Source organism: Varroa destructor, unplaced genomic scaffold (genome assembly GCF_002443255.2).
Source record: "Varroa destructor unplaced genomic scaffold, Vdes_3.0 BEIS01000005.1, whole genome shotgun sequence".
Lineage (NCBI taxonomy): Eukaryota > Metazoa > Arthropoda > Arachnida > Mesostigmata > Varroidae > Varroa > Varroa destructor.
This window is the reverse complement of record NW_019211458.1, coordinates 9265629-9288587: the sequence shown is the minus strand read 5'-3', so window position 1 is coordinate 9288587 and position 22959 is coordinate 9265629. Positions and strand designations below refer to the sequence as shown.

Sequence of the window (22959 nt, the reverse complement as noted above, 5' to 3'; positions counted from 1 at the left end):
GTATAGATCCACCGGTGAGCTAGATATAATCTAAAGATGTAGGCCTTCGTAAGGCAGAGTTATTATGCAGACATTTATATAGTATGTTAGACGGTTCATTCTAGGAGCATTTTTCTAACCATTTCCAGGAAAAGACAAAAGGACGGCCAGCATTACGGCTGAAATAGCTTCTTCACTAATGATCTAACGATGTGTATGGCCTACAAGGCGAATTGTACAATAGCATTTATTTTGTAATACGGATCATCGTTCTAATGTATGGTAATGGGTGCAGCTGATGCGATTCCATTCAGTCTAATTGAATACATTTAAAAGCAAGGCATCGTTGGCCGGCGCACGTTAGTGATTCAAATGCCATGTCAAAATCCCCCAAGCAACCTGTAATGGCTTTCTAGCCAACCATATAAATGCAACATATATATATATATATGCGTTACGTGTAGGAAACAATCAGTATCGTTAGACAACGCTGAACGCTGGATAGAATGGAATGGCAAAGAAATGTCCAAATGGCTAAACGCTAACGAAGTGGACAATTTCAAATATCGATCATTCTTTGCTAAGCTCTTACCATCACTGGCCTTGAGTTCGACTGGCAAAGGCCCAAATTTTCGAGGTTACAGTACTCTCGCAGTAGCGGATTTCGAAGTGGTTGGAAAGCAGCGCTGACACGCAACCCAGTAATACCTGTTACCACCCATTTTTGAATGGCATAGCCGTCTTTTGACTGTGGCAAGCAAAGCCTTACTGCTGCCATTGCGGACATATATCCGCAAAACATGTAGTCCATCTTGCAACGATCTAGCGAGGAATTGAATTCAATAACTAAAAAAAAAAAAAGCGAATGAAATTAATTGCCCTGTCCCCTCTCTATTGCATATAAACATATGATATCCATTTGTTTTATGGATGGTTGAATAACTTGTGGGTGAATTAAGTGAATCTGAACTTTTCAACGTCAGATTGGAGGAAAGACACGGTCACGCTTTTCGTGACCCGTTACATGTGGCATCACCTTTCTTTGCTGCCGCTTTCTCTTGATATATACTCATTTGTTCACTTGCTAGAGCCAGGCGAAAAATAATTCGGGGTGCTGAATGTAACAATAGTACAATTCAAACATGACAGAACGCTTTGATAATGTCTAGCTATCCTATTTGCGCTTTGTTTCATTCACTTACTAGAAAAGCTACCGTACTGTATCGGGTCCGCTGTGTGATCCCTTCCAGTTTTGAACTCACGTATGTATGCTACGTGCAGTAAAACTCATGCGTGCATGTTAGACGTTACGAAGCTAGGAGCAATTGACGAGCTAATCGGCCGCCTCTACATTATCGTTACTTTCATACTGGGCTGCGATGAAGACCTGTCTTTCCCTTTAGTTGACTTCGTTATTTATGGAGCTAACTGATTACGCTTTGCTCTAATCTTCAAATTACCGAGAAGGCCTTGTTATCATACTTGTTCTAGGGCGGTTTCAAAGACCGTCACATTTCAGATATGGTGAATCGTAATCTTAGCTATAGCAGCTGATCAACACTTCATGAATTTTCTGTAGCAACATCTATGTTCGACAGGTTTTACTTACCATTTTTTTAGGCTTGTTATTCAAGCTGATTCGCTGTTATTTAGCACTCTAACAAAAAGTGTGTCCATTGTCTTCTTGAAGATAAATGTATAGCGAAGCTTAGTTGAGATTTTGGTATAATTTGAGTAGAGTTTCACACGAGTCAAACACAAGTCTTGTTGAAACGATATGAAGACTATATATAAGAAAGAGGGTAACAATTGCAGTTGATGGCGGCGGTCACCAGAAGTAGAGGTATAAGGAAGTCGACGGACAACAACGAGAAGACGGGGTAGTGCTGGTAGCGGTCATAATGGAAGAAAAGGAGGGTAGGCGAACTGGAAACTAGATATATCTAAGCTACCAGACATGAGTCTGGTATCACGAGTCAGATAGATCACCTACGTATCAATCCCTTCAAGAACGTCGATTGAGGATAGAACTACTGTCACTGTGTTACGGGAGGGTACACTTGGACGGGCGAGGCATGGGAAAATTAAGCCGAAGGCTGTGGAGCTGCGGAATCGGACAAGTGCATCTCGAACAGTACGAAATAACGACTAGTAAATGTGGAATGTTGAGTCTGCCGATTGATCTCTGACCGGACCGTTTCGCGCCGTCTATGCCATAATATAAGTGCTCACATCTCATCACGATCTAGACAAAGCTATAGTTTCGCAATTATAAAGCATTCTGTGCGGCAAGATAAAACGCCGGTTGTAATACACCGTGAGTCTATGAAGTGCAGTCGGCAATTACATCGCTCAGTATTATTAGAATGATTTTAGTCATTCGTATAAAAATAGGAAATGATGTGTCCGGCTTCATTGTTCGCAAAGATACATTGTTAGATAGAGAATCTAAAGTCCAATTGTTTTTATAGCTTAAACTTTGGTTCTATCTTTGAATTAACTACACGGCTCGGCTACACAACTTTAAACGTCTATGCGACTGAAGGCATTAGAGAAGGTGACATACTTAAAGGCCGCCAATGAAATAGGCGGTTAACAAAAGCGTTTCCGGCTATCTTGCATCACTTGCGTCGTAGGGAATATGAATGACTCCGCCTTTCTCTGTTTTTGTTTTCCTCCTCCTCCCCACTAAATGGTCAGTGCATTTCAAGCTAGCTATGCATGACACATTTGAAAATCCTGTCAGACTGGAATTCTGGCTAAGTTTTTTGTCCTGTTTGTTGCATCAGCTCCCTAGGTAGGGTCTGTGATGGCGACGAACGAATGAGGGTCATAAATATCCAACGATATGCAATATTCGCAGCAGATAGACTTCTAAAAATATCTTAATTATTGCTAGTACATTATTCGACACTGAAGCCCGTTTAGGAAATTCGTATTTCGCACAGCATATCTGTCCCATTTTAGTGGGGCGAGGTCCGGGATACGGTACGTGGCAACGCGTCCAGTTGTGTTTGTTAATGAAGCGAACGAAAAGAGATGCTACGTGTCAGATCTTTGTCGTGATTCGCTCACTTGGTGCGTGTCAGCTGTACCGGCGCTCCTGCTGACGGTAAACGTCTCACTGAAACGTACTACCATAAGAATCTAGTGAAAGATGTATATTTCCGGCAAAAAAGACATGGCTACGGAAAGTATTGGACTGATTATAGATCGAGTTGGCTCGCGGTTCAACTATGCACACATAGGAAGAAACCGTAACGGCGCTAGTAGAAGACGGCACAATGGAAGGCCAGTATTTCTTCCGTGTTTCGCCGCTGTGATTTAGGAAAAACGCTAAGCATGGGAGAAAGTTGAACATAGATATATATATATATATATATATTGCTATCACAACGTATACATTTTACTACCATCGGAGCCACGATAATTTATAACGTTATCGTCATGAGCCTCTGAACTGGTCAGACGAGTCAGTGGACGGGTACAGGCTAGTAAGACATGTTCGTTATTGTAGTATTGGCCACCTATGTGTCGCCCGTAAACCTCTGGATCCTCTCGGAATCGCGACTGACATATTTGTTTGTGCCAATCAATCCAGATATGAAACAAAAATCAACGCGTTGGTGGTGCTAGTTATGTCTCATTTCTGCTGAAACGTGAACAGAGTAGCATTTACTCAAACTTGCCCCAAAAAAAGCTTACTGGAAAAAAAGATAAAAACTAAGAAAAAAACAAGTTTTAATTATATAACAGTACGGTACAGGACGAACATTTTGTGTTTGTTTGGGTATCTCTGTGTGTGTACCTTCGCTAACGTATATCAGCTGTATTACAGTTTGTTTGTGAAATCAATACGTACTCGGAGATGAAAGAGTCTTTAGGTACATATATGTCTGTGTTAATAATTTCGTGCTGAATAGTAATAATTTATTATGCAAGTAAGGCCTGCTTTGCCACTCAAGTACATAACAGATTGTGAAATTTTGCACTAGTCAAAATGCTCGTGTACGTACAATCCAAAGTTTGTACGCATGCACGTAAAGCTTTATGTTTCGTCACATTTTAAGCCTTTAACAGTAGCTTAACAGAGAACTTATGCGATTTCATGGGGTTGATCGTATTCAAAGATAGACAATAAAAAATGTACGGATCGGGTCTTGGGGGCTGATTCTTTTTATGCAAGGCCCTCTTTTTTTTTTTTTTTTTTTTCGTAGTCAAACAAGAAAATTTGATTCAGCAAGAATTACATATATATATATATATATATTATATATATGCTGTTTGTATCCGATGTTATGCGTATGATACTATTACTAGCAGTGATATTTTTATGGCGTTTCAGTGAGTTACCTTAGACAGTCACGACCATTAGAAGACGGCCAAGCTATGTGCAAACATAGAGATATATGTATCGGACGATTCTTTATAATCAATGTGTATTTACACGAAATATATATTTTTAAATATACGAGAAGGGGTAGCGGCTGGCTGACTTTTGGCGAACTTGTTTAGGTGTGTCTATGATCTATGTGGTCAGGTAATCGGCTGTGTATGCTGTGACCGATCAACCGCTGGTGACCAGAATCAGTGTAACCTAGTGCTCGCACGGGACTGTGTAACACCGTATTGGTCGCTTGCTCCAGAACTGCTCTGTCAGGTATTATGGTAAGATGGTGCCGCAAGATATTAGTGACCTTCGCCGGTATCGACAACTTGTACTTGATTTTGCCGTTGTTGCTGGTTGATATTTGGCTTCCCGCCATGACGCCTGCTGACTCGATTATTACTATTAAGAATGATTAAATGACGCTTGAAACCTCCCGTTTCTTCTCTCATGTCTTGGACATCTCTCGTATGGCAGTGTCGTGCGCCAACGATATTGTTGTTGTTATCGCTGATGCACTACAGATGCAATAGCAGCAACAGGCACGACGTCGGCGACGAATCCACGGACCAGTGAACGGACGGAATGGCGGTGGCTGTTGCCGCAGACGACAAGGCTTCCCTTTTCCGCCTTTTGCCAAATATCCTGTAACGCGAACGTCTTTTAATACCTCACCAATAGTGTGTGCGATCTACTGTTTAAAAATATTTGGAGAGTACGAACTTATGTATGTGGTATAATGCTGGAAGTATCGTCAGTAATAGATAGTATTTCATCGAATCTTCTCTCGTCATTTGTCTCCTTGAATCCCCATTTCCGCCTCCGCCTACTTTTCTTCGTCCGACGTTGGTGGTGATTTTTCCCTGGAGTATAGGCGCAATATTCTCTAGACGTGTACTAGAACGAGATATACTGTGTATTTGAAGTGCGACTGACGAGGACGGGTACTACAACACGTTGTGGACTCGTGAGCTGTGCATCTTGTATGGTACGCCGTACATAAGACTATGTATGAGGAACTATGATGGACAAGTAGATACGACGTCCCTCTTTACATTAGCGCTTTGAGCACGGCAGTGTGATGACCGTGATGTCGTGCAAACATTTTTTTGACCTAATTTTTTTGCCTTCTGTAAACAACTTTGACACGTTAATGACTACATATTCGTTAGTGAAGAAAAATGATTATTACTACGCATGCAAGCCTGGAAAATATTTGTTGTTGAGCCAACGGAGATAATCCTTGGGCCTGTGCCACACCACTAAATAATAGCTCTCTTTTTCTATTGGATAAACGTAGATACAGCAGATGCGTTCTGTTAATTTAATTTTATTATTATATCGGATTATTTGCGCTAGAGCTGTTAGTCTCAAAGAACACTTGGGAAACTTAACTACACATTAAATTCTACGACTGCTCAGAGATCTCACTGTTGTCGTTGAGACGCCCATACGTTACGCTAAAAGGCGGTCAGTCGTCGATTGCGTTACGGATAAATCTGCAAAGATATACAGGCGACACAGACTTATTTCCGTACAAAATTGTGATTTTTTCCCTGTGAGACAGTTTGATTTATTCTTTTTATCAGTGTAAAATCGCGCCATTAGGTCATGGTAATATTTGCCTGCTTTGTGCTTTGAAGGTTAAAAATAAAGCCTAAAGCTTAAGGTTCTAAAGCAAGCGCAGAATAATAACAGAACAGATAAATAGAACAGCGGACAGCATATATATGTTTACCGATCTCTGTCTATCTACAAATTGGCGCTAAAAACTTTACATCACTAACTTTAGCCCTTGTTAACCTCTATAATTAGGTTTATAACATTAATTTAAACTTATGCTTAGGAAGTATAGTAAACATTGACATTTGTTTATCTGTATGATCTCGCCTTCAAGCTGCTGTCTGAAGCCATACAAGAAATATGAAAGGTCTCTGTAAATGCGCAAAACTGTTATCGTCAAATGCGCTGAAAATGTCAAGACAACAATATATTTATACTATAACCTTGATTTTTATATTGTATTAGTGCCTCTTTGTAGGTATGTGTGTGTGTGTGTGTGTGTCCGTGCATTAAAGCGAGAGTCCCTTTCATTTGCTGCACAGGTAAATGTAACAACAATAGCAATAGTTATCAATGCTTCTCACGGTTAGTACATGTACCCGGCACGATCGAACGCTGAGAACGTTGAAGTCGACCTTCATTCTGACAGCGCGTGGGGTTACCGTAGCAACGCTTCAATGGCCATAATTATTGTCATACTAGTTTTGTGACTGTTAGCATTGTAGACAGATAGATACGCTTTAATCGTTCAGCGAGCGCAAAAATGGATAGCTGCCTCTTAGGGCTGTTACACTTAGCAAGCACTAGAATAACTATCGGGTTATCGGGACTCGACCGAATGCATTTCTCTTCCGATCATAGTTTTGGTATGGGTTGAATACACAAACGTGACTGTGTGGTGACCCGAATTAAAAAAAAATGTTGAATCATAGCTAGGGATTAAACCCAGAACCCCTTGGTCGCCAAAAATGAGAAATGTCAAACTATACTTATTTTTACTGACGTTAAACGTCGTTAGGATGGTCAGGCTCTGTCGATCCGTTCGTGTATTCGCTGAAGCGCAAGGGACCGATACCGCATCTGATTGAAGTAAGGTACTAATTGAAAATGTTGTGGGAATTACTTTTTGCCGCGTGATTGTCTTACGTGTTCGTCTTCACGTGAAATAAAACGTGACGTCAGTAATTCATATGTCGAACGAACGTGTAAGCACGTATATTCCCAAGACTGAACAAACAATTCCCGCAATCGATGCACCTATCTCTTTGGCAAACAATGCTAATAGTACACGTTTTTTCCTTAGTATAACGTGAACAGTTGACAGTTTTAGCTGTGTTATTAAGGCCAGTTGTCAGACACACTAAAAACATTATAAAAGCAAACTTTTCTTTTGCGTGCTGCTTTAATGAAGACATTCTATGAGTGCGCCCTACACTCAAATTTGAAACTTCTGATCGGAACTCTTGTTGTAAAGAATGAGAAGATAAAAATGGGTACACGAACAACGAACTGTTCTAAGCTGACTAGGAGACGCGTACACTGGATTGTCGGTCTAATAAATATCTCAATCCTTTCTACTGGAAGCACGGCTTTAAATTGTTGTGCACAATAAGTCCGAGATAAAAAATCGTTAAAGACGACACGGTCAGTCAAAATGCTTCCAACGTCCTCTCATAGACGGCAGCCAACAGGGATGTTTAGGTAAAACGCTGTCGGCCAGCTCTGTCGTCGTGGATACCATTGTCACTATTGTTATATTACTGTTACTATATAGTTAATGCAGTTTTCGCTGCTTGTATGTACGCTTATTATTGAAGCTGAAAATGGACGTTCTAAGGACGCTACTTCGTGTACTTTTCCCATCGAGTACCTGCTGGATAAGCAGGGCTTCAGTTACAATAGGCAAAACGCAAAAAAACGCAGGATATAAAGGCGTGCTTTGCCAACTAAATTACGACTTGAAATGCTTTTTATTAACGCACGAGCCGATAACGTTACATTGCATCGTGAAAGCTATGCCTGCCAACGAGCTGCGTTTCATCGAGTAACTCGGGTTACGTGTATTGACAACAACGTTTCGCCCTTCTTGCAAGGCCGATCAGGCTATTCGTATTAAATAGATTATAGAGCCGACACCTTCAAGAAGATTTACGCGTAGTATCGGTAAATCCTAGTTTCATACCTGTATCGTATCCACAAGTATGTTTGAAACACACACAGATTAGCGCATGTTCGAGCATTTCTGTTGTATTCACTTTTGAATAATCTTAAAAGCTTCGACGTGCCCTAGCGTACGCAGACATTATTCGCGTCTGGCTGTACCAGAAAGTGAGGCATACATAACTTCAGAACTAAGGCTCGTTCACTGTTTTTTCCTTACGCTTATACGTCTTTCCAGATTTGCGCCGAAGCAGAATTTCCTTTTTGTCAAACAACTATCAGTTCTGCTGGCTGGTGACCTGTGAGGGCTATCTAACGACAACGGTACATTTAATATTAAAGATAAGAATCAAACTGATGCCAATTAGTTTTCTGAAGGCCGATAAGCTAGTTAGACGCATTGTCATACTATTTGTGTTCTTTTTGATTACTGATTTTCTCTGCTTCCATAGATCTTATGGTACCTTGGACATGGACAAGCTGTTCGTTTGGCGAAATACATTTCGTTGGCCGTCCGTTGGCTTGTTTTAAAGATGCATGTGATAGTGCTTTCAAGTTTGCCGGCTAAGTTATAGCATTCGTTTGGACCTTTTGATCGCCGTGTACAAAAGTGGTTGACTATTAACTATTTTATGCGGTTAATACGAGGGCGAATATGACGAATGGCTAGCTAACACCCCTAGCCCAGACGGTAATCCAGGTTCTGGAGCATCAGGCCAATTACAAGGGATCGTTAAGAGTCCTATCCTTTCGAATCCTGCAGGGGCATTTCTCTTTTCTTGCGTATTGTAAGTGTCGGCGCTAAAGCTGTAGCTGCAGATAACTATTTTCGGCAATTACACCACATGAAGATGTTAGCGACTTCGTGTTTTTCTCATGCTTATTCTCAGCACGGCGTTTCTCACACGATTTTTTTCTATTTTCCTTACCTCTTCTACTTTTCCTCTGCCATCGCAGAAATGGCTGCTATCAGTGAACAATGGTGCAGCAGAGATGCGCTACAGCACAACCACGAGCAGCAGGACTTCGGCTGTCTGTGCGCGCAGTCGAGCTTGACGGACATTCTGCGCTGGCTCCGTCGTCTTTGCGTTTGACTTTATATTCGCTTTGCCGTTCTTTGTCTTATTGTCTTCGTTTTCCTCTGCGGAGGAACGAAGGGCTCACAGGAGCTGAAGCTACTGTTGAATTTTCTGCAACTTTCTTCACCGATCGTGACAGAGGTGCGGACGCAACTTGTCGCAATGGTGATGATGACGGTTGTGGTGGCGTTAGGCTCCTATCTGCTGTTGTTTCAGCGCTGAAAAAGTTGCAGCAGTAAAGTCTACTGTTGTTTCTGCCACCTCCCCGTCTCCTAGCGATTCCTTCCGCGGTTGTTCAGTCTTGCATCAGATGGTGACAGGGCAAGCAACTCGAAGATCGGTTGAAGCGAAAGCACATCCAAAGGGCGCATGATCAGTGCTTGTTCTAGGTAGACTGCAGCAGGGAAACTGGCGTCATTTGGCATGCTCATTGTGCATTCTCGTCGCTGCAAATATCGACTGATGAGAAGATGACGGCCATCATAAACCAGATCGATGTCTACCTGCTCATTTACCTCATGCGGCAGTTCGCGGGAGTATGCGCACCGCAGCCTGCAGTCCGTCCCAAACTGCGCTGCGATTCCCGCTGTTATCATCTATTGATCAAGCGGAGACGTCGTGGGTAGCTGACAGGCTATGGAGTGACATCAGCAATGCTCGTTATGACCATCGTTGCCGCCAAACCACCACAAAAAAACGAAGCATGCGGAATACGGGAATAACGTGTCGATGCCGAGATGGAAAGTATTAAAGGTTTGGACGTCAATGCAACGGAAGCAGCACGACACGAAAATTGGCGCAATGGCCAACGGCGAGAAGACGAAGAGAACGGGAAGAATCATGAAGTGGAACCAAATAGATGGTGGCGAAGCGCCGACGGCAAGAGGAGAACGAAGGCGCAGAGCAGACGGGCAGCGTGACACGACGAGTTGAGTTGACGAACAAATGAGCACTGGTCGCCATCTTCTTTGTTGTCTTCGTCGCCTTTCAGGACTGTTGTAACTGGCGACGTTCCAAGTAGCGCTCCCGCTCGATAGCGGTCGAAGCTATAGCAACAGCCGCAGCAATGGCTCCAATGCTGGTAATACGGCTTTTCCTGCATTCTGGTGCCGCTAGCGAGATGTGATTTGCGAGAACCATCATCATTGCCGTCGCCACTGCCATCGCCATTATCAGCATGACAACACTAACAACAACACCAACAGCGGCAGCGGCGATAAGAGCGTTGACGAAATCAACTACTAGTAATCATGAGGAGAAGTATAGTGGGTAGCATCGCGTACCGAATAAAAAAATAAAGAACGGGCCAAGACTAAACTAAACAGGGAAGGAGAGAGATAGACATACTAGAAACAACTGGTTCACGATTTTAGCCCTTTTCGTACGGCCCCTATGGAATTGAGCTGGTACAATGTTACATGTAATGATGCCTGCTGCAGCTGCCGACGATGACGACTGACGAAATATGTTTAGCATTTTGACCGAATCAAAACCTTCAGAAGCTAGATCAGGCCAATTGATCGTTACACTCAGTTAGATTTCCGGATCATGCGGTGGCTCATAGAGAAAGTATGGAAAGCCTTAGGTACTTGCACGCACCGGAGTTATTTCTGGCCGAATTGAGTGAACATCCCGGTCTGTTACGGAACACCAGCGGCATTACAATCTGGTAATAAAATACAAATTTAAAATAACATATAGTTTATTACAGTTGTAATATAACAACAACGGTATTCCTTCCGCGTCAATCTGGATTGAAGGTTAATCAATCTGTTAACTTTAGTGGAAAAAAAACGATAAGTCTCTCTATTTGGGTTGTGAGATCAAACCTTAAAAACCAAAACTTGTTTGACGAAGAAGTTGGCCATGGCTAAAGACTGCTCAATACGCCTACCTGTCCATACCAGTACGACCACATCATTCTAATGGCTACAGAAGGAGCCTAAACAAATAGATTACTGACCAATTGCGAATGCTCTAGGAAAAAGCGATTAGAATCACGCCACAATATGCCCGAGGTGGCCTGCGTCGTGCCATCAGATACGATATGTGGCATTTCTACACGTTTGCGGTTAGACAAACCACTGAATCCTATAATGTCATGTATATTTTATTGCTGTTGCCTGTAGGCGCTTGGCAATAATGTTGCTATAGGACTAAACTATCATACAGATACACGTCCTACAGCATCGTCCTGGCAATAACTGATTGATTCCTGCAGTAATTCTCACGTAATAATCATCCACAGGTGATTGATTGTACCGTTTAGCATAACGACTTCATTTTTTTACAACTCGGTTTCGATAACTTCTATTTTAAAGGTTGAATTTATTTGCATGAGGCCGGCGATAGGACTGAATTCGGCTATTGTACAAATTGCCATAATTATAACTCCATTGTTACGTATATTACTGGCGGAATTATTGTACCGAAATATATCATTGTCCAATCAGCATTGGTATCACTGTTATTAATGTTAGTTTTGTGATGGCCTATTTGACGATCTGTTCCGGCTGTTAGACCTTTGATTCAATGAGATCCAAATCGATTTAAGTTTAAGGGCTGAGCATTATATTAAGATAGATAAGGCGCTGCCGGACGAAGGACTATCGTCAGTAAGGTGCCATGGCTTTAGATGGCCTTTTCTCTGAAGCACCAGTCGTGAGCGGAAGCATGAATAAAGCCTATACTAACATAGCGGTACACACGTGAAAGGAACTAATGAATAGAAACTAGCTAGCTAGCTGTAATTATAACTTCGTTGGTTAGATGTTTCCAACGAAAGGATTTAACGGCGTCGTAATCATACTGGTTGGAATGACTCGTACGACTCAAAGCATAATGATTCATCGTCATTCAGGCCATTTTTTCGTTGCTCAATGAGTCTTTTTCATCTTTTGGGTTGTTAGAAGGTTAATGTAAAGAGAACTGAAGTCATGAATGGCTTTTGTGATCCGCATAACGCATAGCATATTTTCAATGCATTGATGTTTCCACCATCGATATCCTTGTCCGCTATGGCTCTTCCGCCTTCTTGATGGCAGCTTTTCGTTACGTCAAATTTTAGTACCGTCCCGCTCAGGTGTTATCCTGCAGCCTTATTGTGACCATTTAACTTTCACTGAGTTCATGTTTGCTTTGACTGTCCTTTAGAAAGCAAGCCTTAGGTAAAAAGCTAACCTTTTTACAGGAAAACAAGGATCTATGATATTTCGTGCGCTTAGGCTGTTACAGCTGTTTTGTCAATAGTTTACCCATGTTGAAAAGTTTGGCCATAGGACACGACAGGAACGAAGCTAGGTATTTGACGTTCGTCAGTGTCTCCACATAATGTAAACATACCAAAACCTGCGAATATACAAAGTTGTTTCGAGTTGATAATAAAAGTTTTTGCTGGTGCGTGGAAGCGATTTTGTATTATAGATATAATCCTTTAAAACCGATACGTTTGCGAGGCGTCAGCTCTCTGAGCACCAGCTGATTTACCGGAAGTGATAACGATGGTTTGTCGTCGAATTTCCTCTTGCTGTGGCTTTACCTAAAACACACGACGGATTAACTCGCGCACAGCCAGTTCAGTACTAAGCTCGTCCCGTTCAGAACAGACAGTTCTCTAAATCCTGAGTAATCCTATCGGCTACAGCCATCGACAAGGTTGCCCACCAGTATATCAGCTTCCTCTTCAAGAAAGTTACTCGTTACTACTTAGTTACCCCTCCCCCCTCTCCCCGTCCTCCTTGTCGTCGTGGTATTCCATACAGAATAGTATTACACTCACCATGTTTCTGTTGTTACCCTGATGTTGCTATGACTATTGCCATTCAGTTGTATAAAAGGACTCTTTCTCACTTTGTGCTTCAGAACTGGTTGTGCTAAGCTTACCGTTATTTTTTCGATTGTTTTGCCTTTTCGCGGGTTTCATGGTTATGGCTGCTGCCCATATCCAAGTCATCTACGTTCCCCTATAGCAGTTTTTTCTCCATGGCTCTCTCCTGCTTTCATCCCATTTTCCATTTTCCCTTCGTCTTTGTGCTCGTTTCGCAAAACGGAAAGAACCTGCAGGCAACCACAACTGACATAGCGATACCGGCTGAGGCTACCTATACCTAACACGTTGCCGACTGATGATTCATCGCATTGATCGCCCAAATGATTGACAGGTTTACGATTACTCTGAAATGTTGCCCTATGTTGGCAGAGCAAAATTTTGGGCCGGGTAAACGTGAGCAAAGCATGAGCATTGTTATGATGCTTGGTAGCCATAAACGCTTTGTATGCGCTACGCAACCCCTAGAAGTTAAACGGCGTATATTTTTGCAGGCGCTCCTTTACCACGGACGCCAAATCATATTTCTAATATGCTTATTTTATATACGTTTAAATGCCATAAATGGCGCTATTAAATGAACGATAATATGGCCATCTGATTGTTACGAATCTTTAGCAAGCAAACAGCAGCAACAATAACCAGATTAGTTATTATTTGTTGTTAATTACTGTTTCTTACTATTTGTTGCTATGTTTCTTTTTTTAGCTAATGATCAGTTGATGCTACCATAGCACTAATTGGTCATTAGTTAAAAACCGCACAATCCATCTCTACGATCCCGAATCTACGACATTCGAAGCAGCAAACCAAGTAGGGCTAAAACAGGTGGTCCGAGATTGATGTCGGGGGCTAAACGCCTTATAGACTTATAGCCGTATTCATAAAATAGATAATTAAGCAAACAGGTAGCATTTGTCCGTGCTTCCTCTAGCAAAATGTTTATCCATTTATATATTTGCTGTTAGCCCATGTGCCATGCTATTTATAATGATTATTTAGCTATCTGCCACCAACTCTTTGATATCTACCAAGCATCATTCGTCTACTGACTCCATAGGCACCGAGTCGTGATTACGTTCCGCCGATTCTCACGAAGCGCATGTTGAGGACCTATGACGCTTGCCCTAATACGATGAACGCCTCAGCCTCGTTCTTTCTATAATACAGATGAAAATAGTCTTTTTCAACTCTTCGCTCTTTACTGAAAATGTAACATTAAGGAAATTACAGTGTCACACTTCATTGTGCTATAACTTCATAATAGAACAAAGTAAATATATGCCTGTGCATATCACTACGCTAATTTGTGCTATTATGGTTCGTTTGGTGATCAACGTTCCTTTATTATGCCACTGCAATAAGTATCACCTAAGGATATTATATTGACCTAAAATAGAAATAAACAATCCAAATCAGTCAAAACAGATAAAGAAGGGAAATTGTTTATTTATAGGTGTCACACCGTGCAGGGAAATAATAAGCAATATTTTTAAGAAATAATAAGCGATATTATAAGATCGGGCAATGTATGTGTTTCATCACCATTAGTCGTAGTGAGAACATTAAAGGTGAGAGGCTGCTGCATGTACACGGTTGTCTTTCCATGGTTTTTTTACGGTTGTAGGATGTTAAACGCACGCTTTAATTTTACATATATTTCCGTTATGTAACGCAGTTGGACCCTATGGGATTTTATTGCTGCAACAATCTTTTTATTTTAACAGCGAGTATACACCCATCGTCTAGATGAATTCTTACTGGCACTATAGCATGTACAGGGATATGGGTTACGTCCGGCAGAATCTATTCCCATCGTTTGCAAATTTTGTTTACCTTAATGGATTTTGGTCTGCAATCAACAACCAGCTAGTATTTCGAAGTAGTTCACTATTTTGACAAAAGCCAGCGCCGATCGGTTCCGGAGATCGGCTGTAAACTATTTGACTGTTGAAACGCTTTTACTGATCGTTAAACATAACTTTCATTTGTCTTTCGACATGGCCCTCCAGACGATGCCGTAGAATGGTGACCGTAACTTCTACAAAAGAGCTGAGGCATCAGTGGTCCTGTCAATTGTCAAGTTCGCGCTTGCCTGGCCGCCATGACAGTTAGAGAGAGTAATCGTAGCTGGGACATCATAGTCGCCGTTAGAGAACCACGTCGGTATTTACCACTGTTAGATCCTAACCGTTAATCTCGTTCGCTTCTGTACAGACTTAAGGCATCGTAGTAGTAGTTCATCAGGACATAAATGCTTGCAACGTTGGGATTTGGGCCATGGTGACAAACACCCTGTCTTCTGCTTCTAATTATCGCGAGAGCTTTTCCCGTCCCAAGCATTTTCTCTTCATATTGTTGTAAGTGATGGCGCTCCTGCCTGTAATTATTACCATTGCAATTATTATTCTTATTCGTCGAGCTGAAAATTGGAACTAATGTCCGCCTTTTTTTTCTATCGTAGAACAGGAGTCTAATGGAAGCTCTGTTCAAAGGCAGGCCTTGATTACCAGTTGACCTATATTATTGCTTGTTTAAGTAAGATGGAACTAAGTAGAATCCGAGCATATTCGAGCCCAGGGCAATTTCATCTGTCAACGATCAATGAATAAGCAGATCTACATATATGTATTGCTCTCAAATTTTGCTTCACCTCTCCACTCTACTTCGGCAAGCCGTAAATAGTCGTTGCGCTGTAGAGCAATAACATTGCGGTGCTCCGAACGTCACAGTAATGCCATCACAATCGAATTCGTCTTACCATACATTTATTATAAACGTTAAGCAAAGATAATGGTCGAGGGTCTTGAACCACACAACGATACATTTTTTTGGGGTAGCGGTCTCAAGCTAGATTTGATCAAATTCAGTAAATGGACGAGAACGATACTTTAATAAATCGTGCGAGTTTGGTGCCTTCGTCACTTGACGACGGCTGGCCTTTTCCAGCAAGAAACGAGATATGTCTACAGCAATATAAAACCTCCTCACATATTCCGAACCGACAGAGGTCTACTCGGCTAGTATGAAGCGACACGGGATGCCCTGACTGGAGTCTTAGCGGAATCAAAACAAACTATAGACAGCCTTTCATTTGGCGTTTTCCTCGCTAATCAGTTCGTTAGCCGTACATGGATTGCTAGCCTAGAGCAATGATTATGATCCGCGCTAATGTAAAGCTCGTTAAAAGGGACCCCTTCCTATTTGTGATCTACTGTAGAGGCATCGAAACAGTTTTTTGGTCCGAGAGGCGCCTTAGTCAGCCAAGCGGACATCATACGACGACAACCATCGTCGCCAAGACGGAGATATGACAGTGTGTTGTCAGTACTTGTTTTCCATGTCTGTTTTGGTTAGCTTTATGACTTACCTTTCTCTTTACCTATTTTTCTCTGTGAGAGCCTGACAGAGCTCATCGAAGCCACCCTATTTTTGAAGGGGACAGATAACAGCTAATAACAGTGAGCCTTGATGTTCACCGCACTAGGTTGGTCCTTGGTCATCTTTAGGAAAGGGAGCCCTGCGAAAATGCTGAGCGTAAGGACATACCACAAGGGAAGGGGGCGGGAGGGGGAATACCGTTGTCTTCGTTTGTTTGGTCAGTCGCCGTTTTTCGGGCTAGCGGTTTTAGGCAGGCGAGACAAGGTTCAGCGGAGACCGCGTTGCCGGAGAGAGTCGTCAGGCGGAACGTCGATGAGAGGGAGGAAAAAAGCTGAAGGGAAGCTCATAGGTATACGACGAACGCTATACATAATCAAAAAAAAAGGTGCTTCGCTAACGAGTAGATCGTTTGTCGTGATAGTGCAGTAAATCGTATCGTCGTTCTACGAAGCCCACCGCCAAGATAAGAGGCGTTCGGCAGTCAGCAGCCGTAGATAGTAGAGGTGATAGAATGATCGAGACAAACAGAAACGTCAGAATTCTTAATCGCTGTTAGGAAAAAATGAGGCAGAATAGCATTAACGTGTTGTTAAATATGTAACAATTCGCCTATCACACTATCAGATAGAATAGTGTGAACAAATATTGCCGTAGGATACAGGTTTAAGGGTATACTGTGTTACGATGTGCGCTGACCAATAGCTTATAGAGAAATTATGACGTTTAATTTAATAGTAAACACACTTACACTCAAGTAATCAAGATATTTTTGTGCACCCAGTTAGCAACTTAAGGTCGCTACCATACTTTATGAAGAGCACAAAAGACGAAGCATATGAAGAAACTGGTTCATGACGTAAACGACAAAATTATCAAATGGTATTTCTACTCGATGATGGAATAAATAAAACTAATATGACATTAATCGGATATTTACCCCGTGATAAATACTAAAGTAAAAATAGTGCTGCATTAACCTTTTAGCCCCTTATTATTGTCATGCCAAACATGATGGCTGATGGTAAGTTTTCACAGCCTTGAAGAGAAGGATTGTCACCATTAAACTGAAATTGTGTGCGCAAGCGCCAAATAACGTCCAGTAGTTATTTCTTCGGCTCTATGCACTTCTTCTTCAGGGTAACCTTCAGATAATCACCGTATCTAAGTGGCGATACTCGATATTGGACTCTTGTCTGTCTGTAGTCGGGACCGTAGTCATCGTCGATTGCACAAGATAGGAGATGTGCTCACGCTCATGTGATGAAGCAGGCTTTGGCGACAAAACGCAACTATAATGTGAAGCGCATACAAAATGTGATATTTACATCGTGCCGTTTTCTCATACTGCGTATGTTGACTTTTGAATTACAACTTAGACCCACTTGGATGCCGATTGCAAAAGTGGGACATAAATCTCTCATCTGTTCGTTGTGTTCTTATCTACTTTCCCTGTTTCATGGGGAATCTATTCTTAGCCCTAAGGCAAAAGTGATCCCTCATCCTTTCTTCCTTATAGTTTACTTACAAGTTACCTTACTTGCATATATATATATATATATATAAGGTTTGACTATTTCCATTTATGTTTACCGCTGCTGACCTTGCACATAATAACACTTCAAGGCACATCTCGCTAAAGCTTTTGTACGTTCGTATACATACTCATATCGAAGAGGACATTTTTGCTCGACAACACGACTATTGTTTGTTGGTGCTATCCCGTTTATAAGGAAATATGATGTGCGATGAGCACCTGCATTACATGAAATCACATACATGCAATCACCGATGCTTCCCTAACGACCCGTCAATTTTACGAATGGGAACCTTTTTTTTTGTTTGTCGTTGGTGCGGGAGTTTTTTGGGGGCTGAGAGGAAAGGCCAGGAGACGAAGCAGGCATTTCATCGTGTTGTAAGCTGGTAAAGTAAATAAGGCGGAGTCTTATTTAATCAAACGTTTCAGTAGAAGATCCGTCAAGGTCGTTCAGTTGCGACATAACGTGTTGGTTGCTCAGAATTTCGCCCAAAATACCGACTACTGCTAGCTGCATAACTGGGGGCCATTCGTTTCATATATTCGTATAATGCGAAGCACTTGTAATTAGTATTATTATCACGAAGATAATTCAATCGAAAGTAGCCATCGTTGTATCAAAGGAGGTGTAGTATCGATGCATCTGCATCCAATATATAACTTGATTAGGGAAATTTTTCATTTGCCGTTTGCGTGTCGGACCGTTTCAACGCCGGACGTGCAGAGTTCGGGTCAAGCAGCGTATTACGTGTATGCATTATGATTATCACTATGTTAAAATTAAATGTTGCGAGTTTTACCTTCGGTCCTTCAGCCGTTAGGCTATGCTAGCTCCTTCCAGCATGAAATGCAGTGCATCTAGGTCCTGATTCGGACCCGAACCACCATGTGTTCCTAATTTTAGCAGGCAAATACGTTACCACCGCACCGTAACTTACTACTACTACTCTCATTGTCGTTTAATATTTGTTAAATGGTGAACACGATGCGATGTACATTTTGTTTATTCAATACTGCAAAAGAACAATTATAGGGCCTACAAGTAGGAAAAAATGTCGTCCTTAAATCTAACATTACCTTGAGGGACTTTGATTGGCTGAACTCTCAAAAAATAGATTTTGTGCTATTTTATTGTTGATCCTTAAAGAAAGTCTAGTGCCGGTTGCAAGCTTTCCTTTTGTAGCAGTTACTTGGACAACTATACGCAACGAGGATTTTTCAAATTTGTCGAAAACAAAACATGACTACTGATTAAATGTGGTACGTATAAAAATAGAATCTCAAGTTTGTCCCCGCTTAAATGATTCAGTTGAATATGCCATTGGCAGCACTTACATTATTAAGCTCGCCCGTTCAACGTTTCGGCCCGAATCCATCCATTGCACACTAAGTTTTCTAAGTATAATTGTTCTTTTCGAAGAACGCTCTCGACGCTATGACGTCCGTAATATCGAAAGAAAGGCTGCGCCCAACAGTACCTAATCAGTTCTCCGAGAGACATAGAGCATAAGTTTTTTTTTTCACCCTTTCCATCACAAACATGCTTTCGCTTGTTACTTGCTTCATTGCGTTCACTGCTGTCATTGACGCCTTACGAAATTCTGTTAGTTATTCCCGATATTTTGCTATTATCGTGTCAGGGTTTTATTAGAGCCCGGCCGTAGCTCGAGCTTTAGTGCCGAATGTAAAAACAATCGGCCATGTTGCGTATCTTTTATTGACTTGGCGAACAAGCCTTTGGAACTGCCTTGCCGCTATAAGTATCAAGGACTCAAAAAATAAGCCGTATCAACGATTTGTCAACGATGGCCACATGTTCATGGTTTACATTGAGCCAATGCACAACATAAAGCTTACTGAAACGAAATGTGGTAAACGGTAAATGATTGCTATCTATCGGTTCTTATATAGTAACATACTCATCATAATATGATGAAATAAAAGTAAGTTGACTTTGCGGATATAAAGTAGTCATAGCGTTTGAATTTGCTCGTAGCGGAACAAATACGGTAGGCTACATAGTCAATGAATAAGCCCGGGTGAGCAATGGAAACACCAATCGCATTCATGGACTTGACCGTTTTGTTGATGATGGAACGGTTGGCTGGTTACCGGTATGTGATCGATCGCTGCCCACAGATGATTCTTTTTTTTTTTTTAGCGTAATGGTGAGCATCACACGGATTCAAAGTCATACAATTTCAACTACGTCACGGTTTCGTGTAATAATCGGTCTGTGTGTCACTACCAAGCTTTTCGTTATTAGCGTCCAATCTTGCTGCGGGGCGTACAATGCCTATTTGGTGCTCAATACACGATCGTAAAACAAAACAGAGAAGCTAGAAACACACAATCGACCCCGTTAAGATAGCCACGGGGTGACTGAACAGCCTGCAAACGGGTTATTATATGTTCTGTTATCAACCCATATGTATTAGATTAAATTTACGACATAAACTTAGTAATAAAATTTGATCCTTTTGTATAACTCAATAGGCTTCATTGATTAACTTGTTATCAATCGTTCTCAAAGGAATTCCATGACGTCCTTTCGTAATATTTTGCTCGTATGAGAAATATTAGCTTCGCCAACCACAACTTGGACCCGACCCATTAGTGATAGATTAAGTCTTATATTATGCGCTAAGATATTTTTGCCTTATTCTCACCTTTGGTCATGACCTACTGTGCTTCTGATCAAACGGTACTGACTGACGCTTAAGACTAGTTCAGTTTTAAGGCTCTACCAAATCGCTTAATATACACATAATGGTGGCTTCGGCCAATCGTTCGATTTTAGTGGTGATAGCACCTCGTACGTTTTGCTGTGTATCTTCAAACACGATATATATATATATACTGTAGTAAGAAGTAATCTCTGAATGAAGCTTCTACTATTTTAACTAGTTGAGAACTTCCAAGTTGACGATGAGGTGTCGCTAGTAGTTAAAGCGGGCGCTGTTTTCTAGCGTTGACATTAGCGACTACTCGCTCCCTCCACTTCTGGGCGGTACAGACATGAGAGGATACGTGAAACACTAACTTTGTTGTTTATTCGCTGCCGAGTTAGCAGCCGATTCCCTTCGAAATCCGATCATTACTGAGTTTGTTCTTCACACAAGAAACCCTGTTTAACGATGCGATCGTTAAGTGCACGCTTATTGAAACGCGACGTTGTATTCGAGGTTGGAGGTTAAGGTAACGGTAGCACCCAAACAAGTGTTGATTTTAGCGGTTAGACGGCGGCGGCGGCGGCGGCAGCGTAGGGGCCAGCGGCTATGGTAGCAAGCCGATTATGGCTGAGGCGTCGTCGGGTTCAGTCGACGTTGGGATTAAGAAACGACGGGGGTAGCAAGAAAGCGGGAGGGACAGTCATGATGGCCCTTGGTATTTGGTGGCTCCGCCAGGAACTATTACTGCTGGTAGTACCAGCGGCACTAGTGACTGACTTCGAACGTCATTATCCTTCAGTCTGCGCGCAATCAGCAGAGACCCTGAAGGCAGAGAAGCGCAGAAGGTAACGCAAATAGCGAAGATGTCGTAGAGGGTTCTTACAACGGCCAGAAGAACCCAATACAACGTAACGAATTGCACAAGTCAAAGACGCCCTCCCTGCCAGAAAGAGAACACGACGCAGTCCGAGTGACCCATTTACGGTACCAAACGCACACACAGACACAAATTCGCATTCATATGGACATCACAGTCGGCCAAATCAGCGTGCAAATCTAGCAAATGGCCGCAACGATTATATGAGCAAAAGCAGTAGCAGCGGCAGCAGCAGGTAGTAACAATAACAACAAGAGCTTCGAAAGGAACCACAGCGGGCCAAACAGAACCACATATGAAAGGGCCAAAAGGAAGACTGGGAAAGCGGTAGAGTCAGCCTGAACAGAGCCGTCTCTCGACAGTGTTCATTGTGAGCAACAGCTACGTAGCTGTTAATGATGACAGCAACAGCAGCGACAGTTTATTTTGATAATTTTCGAAACTAAGCCTTTTTAACAACTCGCATTGTACTTCGAATCGAAAATAAACTAACTTTACATCACCCAATAGTCTAGTTTGCTTTTCTACAAAATCACACAATTTGTCCCCACACATACAGAGAAAGTCCATGTCCATAGAACTGGCATTCTATATCGGTGTTTTATATTAAACTACTTAAATAAAGTTATATCGTCAAGTATGTAAACGCGAACATCTTTGATGGTCTCAGTATTAGCTCAAGCTTGATCAGAAATATTAGGCAATTTTTCGTGGCAATAGATCTTCGTCTGAAACACAATCCGGACTATGCATCATCTGACGAGCATGCGAAGTCAACCCGCTCTACCTGGCTGATTCGTTTTTACTGTCAAAAAGAAATGTTCCTATGTGTGGCTTTTCAGATCAGATACTTCCATCATTTATTACAGCATCTGGAGTTCGTTTGGAGAAAGGCAGCGTTTCAAAAATATGAAAAAATTAAAAAACAAATAGAACAGAGGTAAATGAAAAGTCATTTGTGATATATATATATATGTATGTTAACATATAGCGATGTCTTAATATGAGTTATTTCTGGGATTGTGAGGAAGTTTTTGTAATTGATTCGTCAATTTAATTACGTAATAATTTAAATTTTAATAAGTAATTAAAATAGTCGTTGATTTCTATATAGAAGGTGCACATGTATACAAAATAGTCCTTTGGGCTACCTTGATTAGTTTTCTAGTCGTTTTAATCCAGGGTCTCTTTCGGATCGATCGGTATGCCCCTATTTTCACTCTCACTGTATAGCTTAGGTTTCTTGAGGATCTAGGTTTTTGGAAATACGCTGTACAATAGTAAAACGATACATAATTTTTCCTAGGACATTCAGTCATCTCTATTCTCATCTGTTGTCGAATCTACATGTATGGGTGTGCAACCTGCAAAAATTTGACACTCAAACAGTGGCGTGGGTTAGTAGTTGCTTTGGGCTGTCTGTTATGTATTGTTTCGTTGTTATAACATCCTATTAACTCTACGTCTCTTTCTCTTGATCCAGATAATAGAGAGGTAACGA

General features: G+C 41.6%; 1 protein-coding gene and 2 long non-coding RNA genes across 8 annotated transcripts in view; 1 reads left to right on the top strand and 2 right to left on the bottom strand.

Annotated features, from left to right (window-relative positions):
- Positions 1 to 22959, top strand: part of smash (smallish) — an 86272-nt gene that overhangs the window by 3899 nt on the left and 59414 nt on the right. Inside the window, exon 1 of one of the 5 annotated variants that reach the window (XM_086991669.1) lies at positions 5005 to 5354. The exons of the other annotated variants lie outside the window; for them this stretch is intronic. The gene's annotated coding sequence lies outside the window, so the exon portion shown is untranslated. Of the gene's footprint in view, positions 1 to 5004; positions 5355 to 22959 lie in introns of those variants that run through there. 5 annotated transcript variants of the gene reach the window in all.
- On the bottom strand, positions 4168 to 10754 carry LOC147755252 (uncharacterized). The gene is made up of 3 exons (XR_015329428.1): positions 9019 to 10754; positions 5798 to 5865; positions 4168 to 5011 (listed from the first exon to the last, which is right to left on the bottom strand). It is a non-coding gene; the product is annotated as an uncharacterized LOC147755252 (long non-coding RNA).
- On the bottom strand, positions 14414 to 21746 carry LOC147755251 (uncharacterized). 2 transcript variants are annotated; one of them, XR_015329426.1, is made up of 2 exons: positions 18710 to 21746; positions 14414 to 15374 (listed from the first exon to the last, which is right to left on the bottom strand). It is a non-coding gene; the product is annotated as an uncharacterized LOC147755251 (long non-coding RNA). The 2 variants fall into 2 exon arrangements; XR_015329427.1 differs by having other exon boundaries at positions 20579 to 21746.